This window comes from Rattus norvegicus, chromosome 7 (genome assembly GCF_036323735.1).
Source record: "Rattus norvegicus strain BN/NHsdMcwi chromosome 7, GRCr8, whole genome shotgun sequence".
Classification (NCBI taxonomy): domain Eukaryota; kingdom Metazoa; phylum Chordata; class Mammalia; order Rodentia; family Muridae; genus Rattus; species Rattus norvegicus.
This window is the reverse complement of record NC_086025.1, coordinates 74,086,832-74,103,774: the sequence shown is the minus strand read 5'-3', so window position 1 is coordinate 74,103,774 and position 16,943 is coordinate 74,086,832. Positions and strand designations below refer to the sequence as shown.

At 41.8% G+C, this 16,943-nt stretch overlaps 1 long non-coding RNA gene across 1 annotated transcript; it reads right to left on the bottom strand.

The window, feature by feature from the left end:
* Positions 1 to 3,430: 3,430 nt before the first annotated feature.
* Positions 3,431 to 15,789, bottom strand: LOC120093645 (uncharacterized). The gene is made up of 3 exons (XR_005487097.2): positions 15,342 to 15,789; positions 10,848 to 10,974; positions 3,431 to 9,767 (listed from the first exon to the last, which is right to left on the bottom strand). It is a non-coding gene; the product is annotated as an uncharacterized LOC120093645 (long non-coding RNA).
* Positions 15,790 to 16,943: the final 1,154 nt, after the last annotated feature.

Below are 16,943 nucleotides of genomic sequence, written 5' to 3'. Positions count from 1 at the left end.
TCCAGTTTAAACCAAGTTGAAAAAAACTAAATATCACACAATGTATTGTCTAACAATTTCCTATTTCCATAAATTAGTTATGAAGCAGTTACTGCCTGACCACAGGACGGGGACATATGAAACCAATAAAAATTATTGTGTAGTATGAGAAAGTGGTTTGTATATACAGGAAGAAATTCAATGTAAGGATAAAATGGCCTAGAAATAGGATGTGACCTTGGAGTGCCCAAGAAGGCCTTAATTTAGTGACTGAGCTTGGACAGGTTTCAAGAAAAGAGGAACAAATCCACCTGTTAGCTCCCTTCTGTTACGATGGTGACAAAAATGTGTCTTTTCACTTCTGTAGTGGCTTTTTAATTTTTTTCTGAGTGGTTTTTTGTATCAAAAGTTTAAGAAGAATATAGAAAACTGGGATGTCTGGGAGGCCTTATTCCTTTACCACTTAGCAGCATGTAATTTCATGTTTGATTTCTGCTGAGTTCTGCTTTGCAGATGTCCCTTGACATGGTCACACTGCCCCCTGGAGGGGGAATTTTAAATGACGTGTAAGAGAGTAAAACGAGGAGACAGAATGGTCAGCTTTGTCTGAACTAAAATTGCATCTGGAAGAATACAAAACAAATGTAATTATAGCATATAAAGGCTAGTAAGCTACTCAGACAGTATATAGGAAACGGGACATTAGAAAGTGCTACAACACTTTCATATTAGAAAAAAATTGCTAAAATTTTAATTTATTCATTTCTTAAATCTTTATGAATACTAAAGATTTAGATTTTGAAGTATGCAACTTTAGACAAAAAAATGAAATTTTTTTGGTTCCTTAGAGAGAGAGGGGGGAATCTATCTTACCCTGTAGTAAGTTTTGCCTTGAACTCATAGCAATCCTTCTGCCTCGCTATACAAATTAACAGGAGCACCTTATTTCTCATTTTCCTGAATGTATTGTGGTATAAAAGTTAAATAAAGCATGATAAATTGTTTTACTTTTACTATAATAAATTTAATTATGTCAGTTTTGAGGCCAAATTATATTGTTAGTCTCTAGAAACTTGCTAAAATCAAATTCTGCTGTTTTCGGAAGATCAAACATCAAAGTTTCCTTTAGAAGCAGTTTGATAGCATGAGAAGTTAAATAATAACTTGTCGAAAAGCTCGAGAACTTGCACCTTCTCTCTCTCACCCACACACAAGTGTTTTCATTCTATCATGTTTTGGCTTTGGAAAAGCCAATTACACAGTCTGGATGACATTTTATCATTTATGAAGAGGTAGCTGTAAAATTCTCCCAGATGACAGTTGAGGCCACTAATGGATTACCTATGCAAAGCGGCGACCGCATGGCCCCTTTTCAGTAAACTGTCAGTATAGTAGAGCATTAGAGTCCAATAATAGCCGCCGACATCTCAAACCAGTACTGTTGAACAGGTCCAATCTGCAGATTCAGGATCTCCTTGGGAACAGCACCCATTGAATGGAGTGACCTTCCCACACTTTGTCCACACACCTAACTCCCTCCTGCTGATGGAGCATCTATGTTCATAAAACGATCACTGACACAATGCAGCAATCCACCTTCAGTGTGGGGACATGTGCAAGAAGTATATTTCAGAGGAACACAGCTCTAACCATGAAGCATTTTAATTAACACAAACACATAAACAAAACATAGCCCAATTCAGGTGTTTCTTATGCCCTTCGAGCAACAATGTTTGAGTATGTTCTGGAACCTCCCACAGGTTTAGAGTAACCCATTAGGCACATACAAAGATGAGAAAAGAAAAGAAAAGACCTCAAGCTAAATTTGGATTTATATTAGTATATGCCACCTAGATGAACCTTCTTGGACTGTGGTTAGCCTTGGGTATTATAATTGTGTCGCCCCAGTGCAGCAGTGCGAATATTTGAACCGGAACATATTTGAAATGATGACCTCTCGCATATACTTGGATTAAAAGGTTACTTATCACCTGAGTCTGACCACGACCTCTTCCAGAAAGCACATAGCTAAACAATGGGCAAATCTTTTCCTCCCTTCCTTGGGTAGTTTTATTAGCCATTGATTCGCAGTGTGCTACATTTGCATGGTCCCACTTGTCGCATCCATTATGAAAGACCAAGTGAACGGCAATGGGATTTGTGAGTTAATTTGTGCTCTTTCAGCTTCTTCTGAGTTGTCCCAAAGCACAGAACGATCCTGCAGGGCCTGGCACAAACTGTAGCTGCAGGGGCATCCTTCTCTTCCAGGGGCAGACGGGTTCTGAAGAGCAGAAACAGTAGACCTCTCAAAGCACTCGCCTACTGCCTGGCCAGGAGTAAACCTGGACAGCGGAGGGATATGGATATGAGCAGAGGGAAGAATAAGAAAGTTTTTTTTTTTAAATAAATCCCTTATTTAAAAAAATAACTTTAGCACCTATGACTTTTTCCTGAAGGTACCATTTCTGCAGATCAGAAACCACTATATTTTAGTAACCTCAGAAAAGTGTGTTTTTTTTTTTAAGTTTGACTTTCACATAATTGAAGTATCACGTGTATAACCCTGACTACTTATAAAATGTATTTCCAAAAGGGTACACATTGTTCAAACTGAGAGCGCTCTAAAGACGGGAGATTGTTTTATGCTGTGAAACGGTGATGCCTTACATCCAATTAAATTTGGCAGCCACAGGATGTGGCTTCCAGGTTCCTGCTCACTTTTAGTCTTTTGTTTTGTCCTTCACTCCTCAACTAGAAACATTTTTTTACAACAAAATACTCGTGTCCCTAGGAGCTTTTATCTCTCCCTTGTTAACTGCCTCCCATCATTTTACATCCGTAAACCTAACCATTTACTAATTCAGTTTCGCTCATAGTGAGGATGTTGCTATGAGTGGATGGGTAAACTCCGTGACAGACTTCCGTGGTACCCAAGGCTTTTCCATGATGGTCCTGTCTCTGTACTTGAGTGCAGGATTTACAAGCATACTCATCTGTAACTGCATGTGTTTGTTTATCTTAACCTTTCTACTGTGGCAAACTGAGCCTGCATAACTTTTTTATTTTATTTGTAATCACATGTATATGAGAGGAAAAATATTGGCCTAGGATCCTTCAGACCAAGTTTTCAGAACAAAGCAGATTTATTTGCCCCAGAGAACCAAGGGCAGGGAATAAGAGACAAAAAAACAGGGGATAGAGGACAAGGGAGAAGAGAAAGGGGCAAGATGGCAGAGGAAGGGTCATTTGTCTTAGAGGGACAAAGGATTGCCTCTGGATGGAGAGGAGACAGATATGTCACATTGGAAAATGGCAGTTTACGATGGTACAAGGGGAAACCCCATGCTAGAATTGTAAGGCTCGAAGTGAGTTTTAACTACTGGGAGATGCCTCACCCCTACCCCCTGCCCCCAGTGAGACACAGGAATGCAGTTCGATGCAAATGCAAGAGGTTTATTTTCCAGTGCATTGGGGTCAACCTTCAATCAGCCCTTCTCGGCAAGTGACTAGAAGGTGACCCTGAATGGCTATAACAAGCAGTTTTTATATGTTTTTTTAGGAGTACAGGCTACATCAGCAAGGTTACAGTTCAAACTTATTGGCTAAGCATATTGACTTTGAATCTATTGGTTAGCTAGCATATGACATGCCTTCGAACTCTATCTGGGACCAGAGGGTCCCAAGAATTGTGGATGGAGAATGGAATCTGGCCTAGCCTTACCCCAAGGTAGGTGGGTGTAAGGCTGGCAAAAGTCCCTACGATTTGAGATGCATGGGTGGTCCCATGCCTCAACTGGGGTTGTGCCTATCTACTGGAGATGGTCTTTGCAGGTTGTATCATCACCATTGGCTCCTGGGAGCTTCTTGCTTCTCTAGAGTCTGGGACTTTCTAGTGGCTATCCCATTTCCCAGTCCCCCACTGCTCCATGTATCTATTCAATTTTCTGACCCTCTGTACTTCTCTCCTGCCTCTTCCAATACTTGTTCCTGGCCTGCTGTTTTTCCCCTCCCCCTCCTGTCTTCCTCCCAGATCCCTCCCTACCTCTACCTCCTGTGATTATTGGATTGCCCATTCTTATGCATTCTTGAATAATCAAATTTTTGTAGGAAATTATTCCAATTTTTCTCTGAAATACTTGGAAGATCTAAATCAACAGTATAACTGTATATGTAAGAACAATAATTATAGACAAAATATGTCTCACATATGTAACTTCTAGACTCATGTATCTTTCATTGTGTATAACCTACCTCCTCCTATAGGCATAATGTTTTTGGCACTGTGTAAAGGTTATCCTTCTGTCTTAGTTAGGGTTTTACTACTGTGAACAAACACCATGACCAAGGCAACTCTTATAAGGACATTTAATTGGGGCTGGCTTACAGGTTCAGAGGTTCAGTCAATTATTATCAAAGCAAGAGCATATATGTGTCCAGGCAGGCATAGTGTAGGAGTTGCTGAGAGGTCTACGACTTGTTCCAAAGGCAAACAGAAGACTAACTTCCAGGCAGCTAGGATGAGGGTATTGAGGGTATTAAAGCCCACACCCACAGTGACACACCTGTTCTAACGAGGCTGTACTTCCTAGTAGTGCCACTCCCTGGGTCAGATATATGTAAACAACACATCTTCTGTTCTTTAAATGCTGATTTATCTACCATCATATCCTGTTACGAACTAGACATAGCATTGTAATGCTTATATCAAGAATCTCCTGTCTCTAGTTTGTGTAAACAATTCTTACTATTTATTCTCTGCCCTGTGGATAAATTCTGATTACCCAGTAGTTGAGCCAGAGAAAGAATAGGGCAGAAGTTTCTGTCTGCCAGAGGAGAGAGGGAGAGAGGGAGACAGGGATAGAGGGTGTCTTGGGCTGGGTTCTCTAGAGTCACAGAACTTATGGGTATTCTCTATATAGTAAGAGATTGGCTATGACTTACAGTCTGTAGTTCAACTCCCCAACAATAATCAGCAGCAGCTGTGAATGGAAGTCCAAGGATCTAGTGGTGGCTCAGTTCCACAAGGCAGGCAGGCAGAGTCTCTTCTTTCTTCCAATGACCTTATGTCGGTCTCCAGCAGAAGGTGTGTCCCAGATTAAAGGTGTATACCCCCACACCTGGATCTGGGATTTGTTTTGTCCCAGATGACCTTGAACTCAGAGATCTCCTTGCCTTAGGCTACTGGCATTCATAACCACTTTGCCTCAAGATCTCCATACCGAGATCCAGGTCAGAAATTTTTATCTCCCAGCCTCAAGATCAGGATCAAAGGTGAGCCTTCTAATTCTGGATTGTAATACATCCCAGATATAGTCAAGTTGATAACCAGGAATAGCCACTACGGAGGGAGACAGGGAAAGAGGAAGAGAGGAAATGTCAGGTCTGCCAAAAGGATGAAGAGATGAGCCATGAGGAGATGGTTCAATGTCTAAAGACGCCATGAGAAATACATCTGAAGCCTAAAGATCTAAATCAATAATAATATGCAAATATAACAAAATCAATAATAATGTGCAAGTATAACAAAATCAATAATAATATGCAAGTATAATGGGATGCAGCTGAGAGGTAGCCAGATTAGTATGAGGATTAGGATAATCCTTTATCTGACCAGCTTTTGAGGTGCAGTTTGAAATAAATCTTGGTTTCTCTGTGTGGCTATTGAGGACTAGTAAAGATACACAGACACAGGATTAATTCACTGCTTACACTTATATTAAAAATAAGTCATTTTACATCTTCCTCCATGAAAGCTTACCTTAGTCCCACAATTAAGGGACAGTTAACCACTGTTGTTTTTTCCTGAAAATGACAAATGAAGAGAAGCAAGTAAAAGCAGGAGACACAGAGAGATGCAAGACACTGACAATGGTTGTCATTTTCTCTCTGAACCAAAGTCCAGCAGCATGGTTGCCTTCTGGGATGCTCAGGAGACAAGTTAGTTCCTGGAAATTATTCTTCAAATACTGAGGCATTAGTATCAGCCACTAGTTTGGGTTCCTTCAGACATTAATTGTTCTATCATGGCTAAATCTTCCTTATCTCTATGTAGGAGCAAAACTTTAAGAATAGTCTTTTGTGTTCTTTGAACTATATTTATTATTGGCTAATACTTGGGAAATGAAAAAGTCATGACCAAGATGAGCTTAACACCTTATAGCTGTCTGTAAGATATATTCTTGAGATAGAATATCCCCTGTATTGCAGTAACAGCCATAGCAGGGAAAGGAGGAGAGTATCAACATGCATCAGGTGCTATCATTGTTTGATATGATTGTCCCAATCAACTTGTACTTCTTTAGAATCATTCAAACTGGGTGATTATGAGGCTGTGGATGAATTCTGCCTGGAAATGCAGTCCCAGTGCCTACCAGTGTCAGAATGACAGCATAGATGTCACAAATCCTAAGTGAAATTTCATATTTTAATTCATTACTGGAGGGAGTGCAAACTAGTACACCCTCTGTAAGAGTCATTATGGCAGTTCCTCAAAAGGCTGAAAATTTATCTACCACAAGATCCAGCTACAGCACTCTTAGACATGTACCCAAAAGACTCTACATCTTAGTATGGAGATACCTGTTTATCTATGTTCATTACTGCCCTGTTCATAATAGCTCAAAATTGGAAACAGCCTAGATGTCCATCAGCTGATGAATAGATAATGAAAATGTGGTACATTTACACAATGAAGTATCAGCTGCCAAGTAAAAGAAAATTATGAAATTTTCAGGTAAATGGATGGAGCTAGACATAACCACCCTGAGTGAGGTAACCTAGACCCAGAAAGACAAATCTAGTATGTTTTCTTTTGTATATGGATGTTCACTTTAAGTTTTAGAAATGCATGTTTCAATCCAAATAACAACACGTATCTAGTAAGGAACGGGGACAGTCCTTCCAAAGAAGGGAAATAGTCTACTGTTAGAAAGAAATAGAGGGAAAATAGAGCAGGAGGCTTTAATGGGAGGTGAGAGGAACACAGGGTAGAGAAGGGACACGAGGTGGAATAATGGACATTTAAAGATCTTTTGAAAAGCCATATGGAAACCTATTACCATAAAATTTCCCTTTATTTTAGTTTCAGTTCATGACGTGAAACAGAAGATTATCTCCTTTCCAAGACACTGGTACATTTTCTTTCTAGCACAGACTCAGAAGTAATCAATGCTTGTGATAAGGAAAATAAGCATCATGGTTATTTTCCACAAGAAGGAATATTTTGGAATTAAGAACAGTCATCACCATAGTGGTACGTTATGATTACCATACCATTCTTCAAGGGAAGATTCTGCTTTTGGTAAAGATGGTTCATTTTTTCATGAATTATTTTTCTGTGTTTCTCCAATATGGGAAGAGCCTGGCAGGCCTACAAATCAGAGGAGTTGTAATTATTGGGAAATGGTGACAACCTATGCCACCTGGAAAACATTTAAAATTTCTTCCTAATGGGATAAGAATTACTCCCCTGCAGTGATGCTGTCCAGGGTTCCCAATCAACTCACGCTATTTTTAGATCCATTCAGATTGTCTAATCATGAGGCTTTGCATGAGTTTTGCCTGGGAAAACTGTTGCCCAAGGGCCTGTCATTATCAGAATTATTATCTTATGGTTGTGTATTAGCTATGCAAGAAGAGGCCAAAAATGGTTAAAATTGTGCGTTGTGCCACACAAATTTCACTTCATAAAATACATAGCTGGTTTTCAAAACAGACCCTGAATAGTAATGGCCTACCTACCTGAATAGTATTATTCCACACTCTACACAAGGAAGAAAATGAGAAGGGACTAGGTGTGTCCCAAGTCAGAATCTTACAAAAAAAAAATGTCCTGGAAAGTCTCTGGTATTACTAGATCATCTTTCAGTGGAGGCAAAAGCAAGTTAACTAACTCAGTGTTAAGGAAAGTGGCCCAGCTTTGGGGGATTCATTAGTACTTCAAAAACTCAAGGGGAAAGATTGCTAAAAATAATAGCAAAGCCAATTAAAAGAGTTTTCAAGTTGCATTTGGAACACAGTAAAATGTGAATTTGAATAAGAGCAAGGAGGGTTTGAAGGGAAAAAAGTCAAGGGAGAAATGACATAACTATATTATAATCTCAAGAAAAAAGAGAAGAAATACTTTCAAAATATGATGTAATGAATAAAGCCTCCATAATAATACAACTTGTCCAGGGGAATAAAATGTTTCCTAGAAGGTGTCTTGAATGTTTAAGTAACATTTTTGGTTTTGGGAGGTGACCACATCCCATGTCTCTCTTTTTTGTAAACTCTCAACACTGGTAGAAGCTGAAAGAAATATAGCAGTTTTAGACTGAATCTCAGATCTAAAAAATTGTCACATTTGTAGCCTCTCTCTCTCTCTCTCTCTCTCTCTCTCTTGAAAGACCCCAGCTTAGCAGCAGTAACGCCATTTTGCAAGGCTGTACTTAAGATGACTGGTTCAGGGAAAGGTTAGAACACTGAGTACACAGCGGCTGCCAAGCAGGAGATGTTTGGTTGAAGGCCTGGCAACAGGAGGACTGCTGTTGAGCACCTGACAATAAGAAAAGCCCCGGGAGAGGTCCCACACCCTGGTGGGGGGCCGAGTCAGTTGTTATGTTTCAGGAAGGTAGCTAGGAAACTTGCCCCCGGGCTGAACCCTTGCCATATTAGAATCCACCAATTATATCCCTGTAACCATGCATCTGCTTCTGTATGCTTGCTTCTGCTCCCCAAAATCCTATAAAAAGCCCATCCTTGGTTCCGTGGGGCACGCCAGTCCCCCGAGTGACTGAAGCGCCCACAGGTACCTGTGTATCCCGACAATAAATCAAATCCTCTTGCTGATTGCATCCTGTGGTGTCTCGGTCTGGTCATTGAAGTTGGAGGGTCTCCATCCCGAGGGAAAGTTCTCCCTGAGAGCTTTTCACTCTCTCTCTCTCTCTCTCTCTCTCTCTCTCTCTCTCTCTCTCTGTGTGTGTGTGTGTGTGTGTGTGTGTGTGTGTGTGTGTGTACCATGTAGGTTATGCAGATAGAACTCAGATAATCAATTATCTTAGTTTGGCACAATGACCAAGGTAACTCTTATAAAAGAGGAACATTAAATCGAGGCCAACTGACTTATAATTTTAGAGGTTCAGTCCATCATCATCATGCTGGATGTTAATTGTATAGCATACTTTGTAACTTACATGATTGTTATGGTTTTGTTCAATTTATGCCTGGGAACAAGAGTTTGGTTTTTTTGTTTTTGTTTTTGTTTGACAGAAAAGGTGAGATGTAGGAGGTGATTCTAGTTCTTGATGTAGGGGGTGGTTCTGGTTCTTGATCAATCAATAAAGACGCCAGGGGCCAATGCTGGGTGGAAGGAAAGAGGTGGGACTTCCAGTTCCTCAAAGATGAAGAGACACAGGAAGAGGAAGAGAGTTTTCACCATGTTTCAGAGGGAGAAGAGGGGACCAGCCATGTGAGATCTCGAGTGGAGTGACCACAGGCTGCTTCCCTACGTGGGACATTATAAACACAATTAAGCTGAGGGTGCTGAGATGGGAGTGAAAAGAATGGTGCAAGATAGCTGAGGAAGGCTCAGAAGAGCCCAGTAATTGGCCCCTGGCATCTTTATTAATCGATCAAGAACCAACTGGGAAGCAGGACCTTAGCATCAGAACCACCCTCTACAGTCTCTTCTTAATATGATATTAATCTTCTTAACATCTTAGCTCAAGCAAACAAGCATCAGCTCTCCCAGTAACTCCGTTCTTTTCTTGATTCCAAATCCAGAGCCATGTGACTGAAGCTGCCAAGTTCTGAAAATATGAAACATATTTTTTTGTTCCATTACATTATCACCAATTTTCTGTTTTCCAACTCCTGCCTAAACTTGGCTGTTCTGGTCCTTGCTCTGTAAACTGACTTTGAACTCAGAAATCTATATGCCCCTGTCTCCTACATTCTGTGATTAAACACATGTACCACCATACGTTTCACCATGGTTGTTTTGGACATAAATTTTTATCTACTAGGAACATGTTCTTTACCTGTCAGGCCTTGAACTCCAGAGATATACTTGTTTCTGAGATTAAAGGTATGTACATCATGCCTGGGCCAAAGCTTACCATGGCCTCTATTCCTCAAAGTCCAGATGTCTTTCAGCCTCAATATCTCTATCACAGGGTACCCTTCATTTCTGGATTGTGGTTCATTTCAGATTAAAAGTATAAATGAATATACTAACCAGGTAATAATAACATCTAGATAAAATTATCCCTTACTGAACTGCAAAAGCAGAAACAATAAGCTTAGCAGGGTGAGATCTTGCCCCAAGGTCACTACTCCCTTAATCTGTATCTCCTTGAACACAGGATTCAGATCCATGCTCCTTCCTGGTGCCTCTTTATTCTTTGAACAATACATCTTGTACTTTTCCTTTCTAAGCTTTCTACACTTGATCGAAATGTTCTTCATGAGAATAAACCACAGAGCAGAGTCCAAACAGGGCTGTTTTGAGACATCCTTCTTCTCTTCACCTAGCTTCGGGCAGACTCCCCAGAAAAGGGCAAAAAGCAGACACATTCTTCACCAAGACATTGTAAGAATGATCTCCAGGCAGCATAATAAAGTTTCTCTTCTCTGAAACATCTTGAGCCAGGCTGCCCAGTTCAAACCATCTGTAACACCATGCCTACCATATTCCTACTAAGCCCCACTTAAAGCATTCCATTGCTTTCCAAATCCAAGTCCTAAAATCCACGTTCCTCCAAACAGAAGCATGGTCAGACCTATTACTTTGATACCCTACTGCAAATACCAATTTCCATCTTAGTTTGGGTTTTATTGCTGTGAAGAAATAACTCTTATAAAAGAACACTTTACTGGGGCTGACTTACAGTTTTAGAGGTTTAGTCAGTCCATTATCATCACGGTGAGAAGGATGCTGGCTCCTAGGCAGACATGGTATTGCAAGAGCTGAAAGTTATACATCTTGATCCAAATGCAGCAGCAGGAGACTCTCTTCTGCAGACAAAAAGAAGGGTCTTTTCTGCACTGCATAGAGCCTGAGCATTGGACCTCAAAGTCCAGCCTGAAATGGAAACTTGAGGGTTCTTTGGAAAGTCAGTTGTGTCGTTTGGTGTTTTGCTGGGGCAAACACATGGAGGAATGCTTTCCTGAAGCAGTAAAAAGTGAAAAGATTTTTTGCTAAAGCTGGCTCATTAAGGATTGTTTCACTGAAGTAGATCCAGGTGAAAGGATGTGCTACTAAATCAAGCACATAAAAGGATTCTTCGCTAATGACACACATATATTGCTGTGTGGCTTACATTTTGTAGTTGAGCTCTATTTCTTGGGACTCCATAGAGAGAACTTCTGGTAGTGTGTTGAATTACTTAATAAATCTCACTGGCAGCCAGTTCCCTGTACCCGCCTCAGTGGTGTATGCTCCCAAGTGAAAGGTACACGCACAGCTTTTATTTTATATGCCTTAATCAGCTTAATAGCTGGGCTGCTGCCTAATCTCCATGTGGTTAATCCACATTCTGCCAATAATCCAGAGTTATTACTAAATTCTAAATTCAGTCTTAGCTGCTCTGGACCCAGAGGGCTGCACAGCTGGGCCGAACGCTAGTAGTACTTGCCTTGCTCCTTCACATGACCTACCATGCCTTTCAGTCCTGCAGTCTTCGCAGGCATGGTATATTCCCTCTCCTCCAAACCCTGCCAGCATCTCGGATCTCCCTTCCTTTTCTTCTTGTTCCTCCTCCCTCTCCTCTTCCCCCTCCTCCTCCTCCTCTTCCCCCTCCTCCTCCTCCTCTTCCCCCTCCTCCTCCTCCTCTTCCCCCTCCTCCTCCTCCTCTTCCCCCCTCCTCCTCCTCTTCCCCCCTCCTCCTCTTCCCCCCTCCTCCTCCTCTTCCTCCTCTGTGAGGAGCTGTCCGAGGAGCTGTCCTCACATACTCCATTACAAGATGGCACCGGCATCCGGCAGAACGCACCTAGTAAAAAGGGCAATACGCAGGTGCCTGGTAACTTCCCTACTCAAAGGGACACGTAAGCTTTGGTACGTCATCTGGCATAATTGGCAGCGACCAGTCAGAGAGTGACACGTCCCAGGCGAGGATAGTTTCCTATATAAGGGACGGTTATTCCTCACTCGGCGTCTCCGCATTGTAAGCTTATGCTCTCCCTCTCAAGACGCATTAAAGCTTTTCTGCAGTAGGATCCTGTGTGTGCCACGTCGTTCCTGCTGGCGAGACATAGCGCGGGACACTCCTCCTCCTTTTCTCCCTCCTCCTCCTCTTCCCCCTCCTCCTCCTCTTCCCCCTCCTCCTCCTCTTCCCCCCTCTTCCTCCTCTTCTTCCTCCTCCTCCTTTTCCCCTTCCTCCTCCCCCTCCCCCTCTTCCTCCTCCTTCCTCTCTCCTGATACTAAGTCCAGGAAATTCCAAAAACCACCTCTGTCCTTCCCAGCTATTGGCTGTTGGCATTTTTATTTATCAGTCAGAATCAACTGGGAGAAGTTTCCCAGAATCTACATGCGGACACTTGCCTAAGTAGTTTTGGGAACCCAAATTAATATTATAATACAAGCAGCATCAGGACAAACCCACTACAGTGGTCTGCTGCAGCTTCTTGTGCTTCCATAGACTTGAGCTGATTGGCAGAGTGATGTCAGCTGGGACAGACTCGTGTGCTGAAGCAAGACAAGTGGTGAGGCAAGCCCCATGGAGAACACTTAATGTTTTGAGGGAATATAAATAGGACAGGGAAGGAGGCTGAGCCTGGCTTGCTTGCATAGCTAAACATTTGTTGGTCTCTTATCTTCAATGATCTTTGCTTTGCTGAGAGAGGCACAACTGAGAACGTTTCCTGGCATTCCCATTGTATTGGTCTCTTCTGCTGACATGTGCCAATTTGCCTGAGGCGTAGCTGTTCCTGCTAGGCCCTGCCACTGCTGCTACTATCCCAACATTACCAAATTGGACTGCTAATATATCCATGAAGCATTCGCAAGGGGATCGAGCTGCTGCTGCTGACCTATGAACTGAATTGATGATTTCCTGACAATGCAGATGGGATTTGCTCCAAAGAAACATTTCTAAACAGGTCCACTTCCCCATATACCTCCTTTTCTTCTACCTCTGATGGGTGGTGGGCAAGAAGGGAGGTTAAAGTGTTTAAGAACCATCATTAAAAGTAGGCTTTGAAAAAGATTAAAGCCGCACCACCCTAACAGTGACTCACTTCCTTCAGTAAACTCACAACTACTCCAACCAGGCCATGCCTACTAATAGTGTCACTTCCCATGGGCCAAGCATACTCAAATCACCACACCAGGGTGATTTGAGTATGCTCAACCCTTCTTAACAGTTCTGGAATTTTCATTTTAATAAAGTATAGCTAGTTCTGGCTGATTTTACACAACATTCTGGATTAAAGTATTCAAGGGATGATATATGAGCTTCTTACAATGGATATTTGAAAGACTATTACCTTCCTATCACCCACAGACAGGATGGGTTGTCGTAAGAAGGCATTGACTGGCATTATACCGACTGGTTACATTCTTGTTAAACTAAAGCATCGTATGATATGATGCACATGCCATGAACACAATGTTTACCACAAAAGCAGGCTTTATGACCTATGCAACAGTCATAGTATGTAGGGAGCAGCTATAGATGGCGCCGACATCCGGTAGTCGTTGGTGATAAACACCTGCAATGCGCATGTGTTGGCATTTCTCCAGCAGTTATCAGGCTGGAGTGATATTCATGCTAATAAGGTATTTCATACTCCACCAATCCCCAGAGGACAAGTTTACAGCCACAGCCTGTCTTGTATATAAGGCTGGTGCCTTTGTTCCTCAGGGTCCCCCGTATCAAGAATGAGGTGTTCCTGCAATAAAGGCTGTTGAGAAGAACCCAACGGTGTTGTGTCTTCCTTGCTGGTCGAGGTGGGCGCTTCAACAGTACATCCAGAACTGTCATACTGCTTATTTACGTTAGCTCCGTGAATGTGAGCTTGTCTGTATAAGGATATGTGTTTGCCAATGCAGGTGCACACAGAGATCAGAGTTGTTGGGAACTCCTGGATCCAGAATAATAGGCAGCTGTGAGCTGCTACTGCTGGTGTTGGGAACCAAGCCTAAGTTCTCTACAATAGGAGCGTTTGCTCTTAAACACTTTATCCTTGTACCACTTTAAGGAAATAATTCAATGAATTGTTAAGTAGGAATAAAGATATTAAATTTAACAAAGTATGTTATTTTGCTGGTGGTTCTAGGCACTAGGCTGCTTAAATGATAGAAATGTACTGTCTTATGTTTAGCTGTGGATTCTAGATTGAAACATTTCTTTGGGGAATCACAACAGAGGTTCAAGAGGGTTAAAAACCTCATAAGACTCAGGAAGCTCTTACCCAAGATTATTTAAGTGATTTTAAAAACAAAATGGTAGGAGGACAGGGGACTCTTCAATGATGTGGCTATTTGCAAGTTGCACAGCGGATCTTAGTGAGATAGTCATCATGAGTCCCTACTCTTGCTCAGGTGATGACATTGCATAGGTTCCCCAGGAGTCCTGTTCGGTAACCACAATAAACTCATCCATTCACCATCGGAGACTGGATCGAGTAATTCCTGTGGTCTGTCATTGTTCCTTCTTTGTAGGATGAATATTGTGGAAACTGACTCTCCAGAAAAGCCAGACAACTCACAATGTGTTGCTAATGATAGTTCTAGAAGCTGATGTGCACAGAGGAAGATGTTAGCATTGTTGCTTCTTTTTGAGGACACAAGGGGCCATCCATCCTGAACATCCCTCCCAGCTCACAAAGGCTTACTTTATTCTCCAGTGAACTGTGACTTTCAGATATATCACTCCCGTCTCTCTTCTTTTAATGTCAATGCATCTTTTCTCTAAATGCAGACCTTCCTGTGTCCAAAGTTTCCCTTTGCAAGGTGACATTCTTAGAGAATTAAGCTAATTCACCGACTTTATCTTAGCTAGACTATCTACAGAAACCACATTCAAATAAGATCTTGCTGAGAGGTTGTTAGGGTTAAGGCCTTAATATTTGTGGGTGGGAAAAGGATACAATTAAACTCAAGTTCCTCATTAATAAACAAGTCTTTGGGGTTTAGAGAAACGGTTCAGTCATTAAGAATACATACTGCTTTTGCAGAAGACCTGCTTCCCAGCAGCGCTCAAACAGTGACTCACAACCACTTGAAATTATAGTTTCAGTGGATCCAATATCCTTTTCTGGGTTCCAAGGACATTAGTCATGCGCATATATGTGCCAAAACACACATAAAATAAGCAAATAGATCTTTTAAAAACGAACAGGGAATTTTCACAGAGGAAGTCGGTGATTGTAGCCAGAACTACCTTCTGATTTGGAGAAGCAAGCAGACATGAGTCGGTCAAGACACAGAAGCTTTGAAGCAGCACAAAGGAGTTGATAAGTTGGCGTCTCCGAGGACCGGCACAGCATAGTTTCATAGCTCGGCAAACTGTGAACCCTGAGCTGACTGCTAATCGGATTCAACTAATGCTGCAATAAGCAACAGCCCTACGGCAAGGTGGCGGCTTCTAGGGAACGATCTACTGACCGAAAGGAATTGTGGGAAACACCAAAACAGGAAGGAAGTGTTTGACCTTGCAGCGCCCTCTGCCGACAGTGTAGCAGGAAGAGCCGCTACCCAAACAGGAATTGTGTGTAGTTCCATTTCCAGCCGAACAGTAGAAAAAGATGGGTCTGAGCAGTATACCAATACATATTTCTTAATTTATCCAGTGAGAGCCGGAGAAAGTTGCCCAAGTCGTGCCTCTTGGAAGAGACGCACAGCTGTTAAAAAATTCTTTGATTTTTTTTTTTTTTTAGTAATTAGTATATACAAGCATTTCCTTTGCTTCTTCATCTATATAATGACCGTGTTAACAGCAATTATCTTTTGTTGTTGCAAAGCACTTAGAGGAGTAGGGGACACTGAGAACATATGATCATTACATTTTAGTTATTATTTATTACTACACCGTTGTAGTTGTTTTCAATTGCTGTGATAAAACACTAACCAACACCAACTTGTGGAGGGAAAGGTGTGTTTGCTTGCAATTCCACATCACCGTCCTTCACTGAGGGAAGCTAGAGCAGGAATTCAAGCAGGAACCTGGAGGCAGGAGCCCATGCAGAGACCATGGAGTGGTGCTGCATGGCTTATTCTCCAGAGCTTACTCTGCCTGCTTTCTTATACCATCCAGGGCCACCTTCCCACAGTGAGATGGGCCTCCCACATCAGTCATTAGATTTGTTCACAGGCCAGTCTGTTGGTGGCAGTTTCTCAATTAAGATTTCCTCTTCCAAAATAACTCCAACTTGTGTCAAATTGACAAAACAAAACAAAACAAAACAAAAACAAAAACAAATAAAACAAAACAAAACACAAGGGCCAAACAAAGAAACAAATCCCTTAACAACAACAAACTGTCTTACTTACTTGGATAATCAAGAATTCAAGTACTAAAAATGTATTTCAGGGCCTCAAACAATGTATAGAGATTTAATACAACTAAGTTGCTACTTAAGACAATGTATAGATGTTTACCCACTGTCAGTACAGTGCCTGAAGATAAATATGACTTGTTTTTTTTCACTAACTGCAGCTTACCAGTTCCACCCTCCTCCCAACATTCTCCAGCATTTCCCAACTGCCGCTGCCTCTGGACCTTAACAACAGTTGTTAGAGGAGCAACACGGCTGAAGGTAGCAGTCAGCTTCATCAAGACTGTTAATGCCTGGAATTCTGAATTTAGCATCGTGAACTTCCACTTGGGTTCAGAAGCAAAGAAGTTCAAGGTCACTTAGCCATCTCAGAAGAAGGTGTGGGTGGGAGTGGGGGTGGGGGTGGCAGCTTTTTGTTCCTTGATTGTATCAACCGAAGAAGACTGTAACTTCTGGAATAAAATGAATTTAATTTCTTGTTCTTCTCC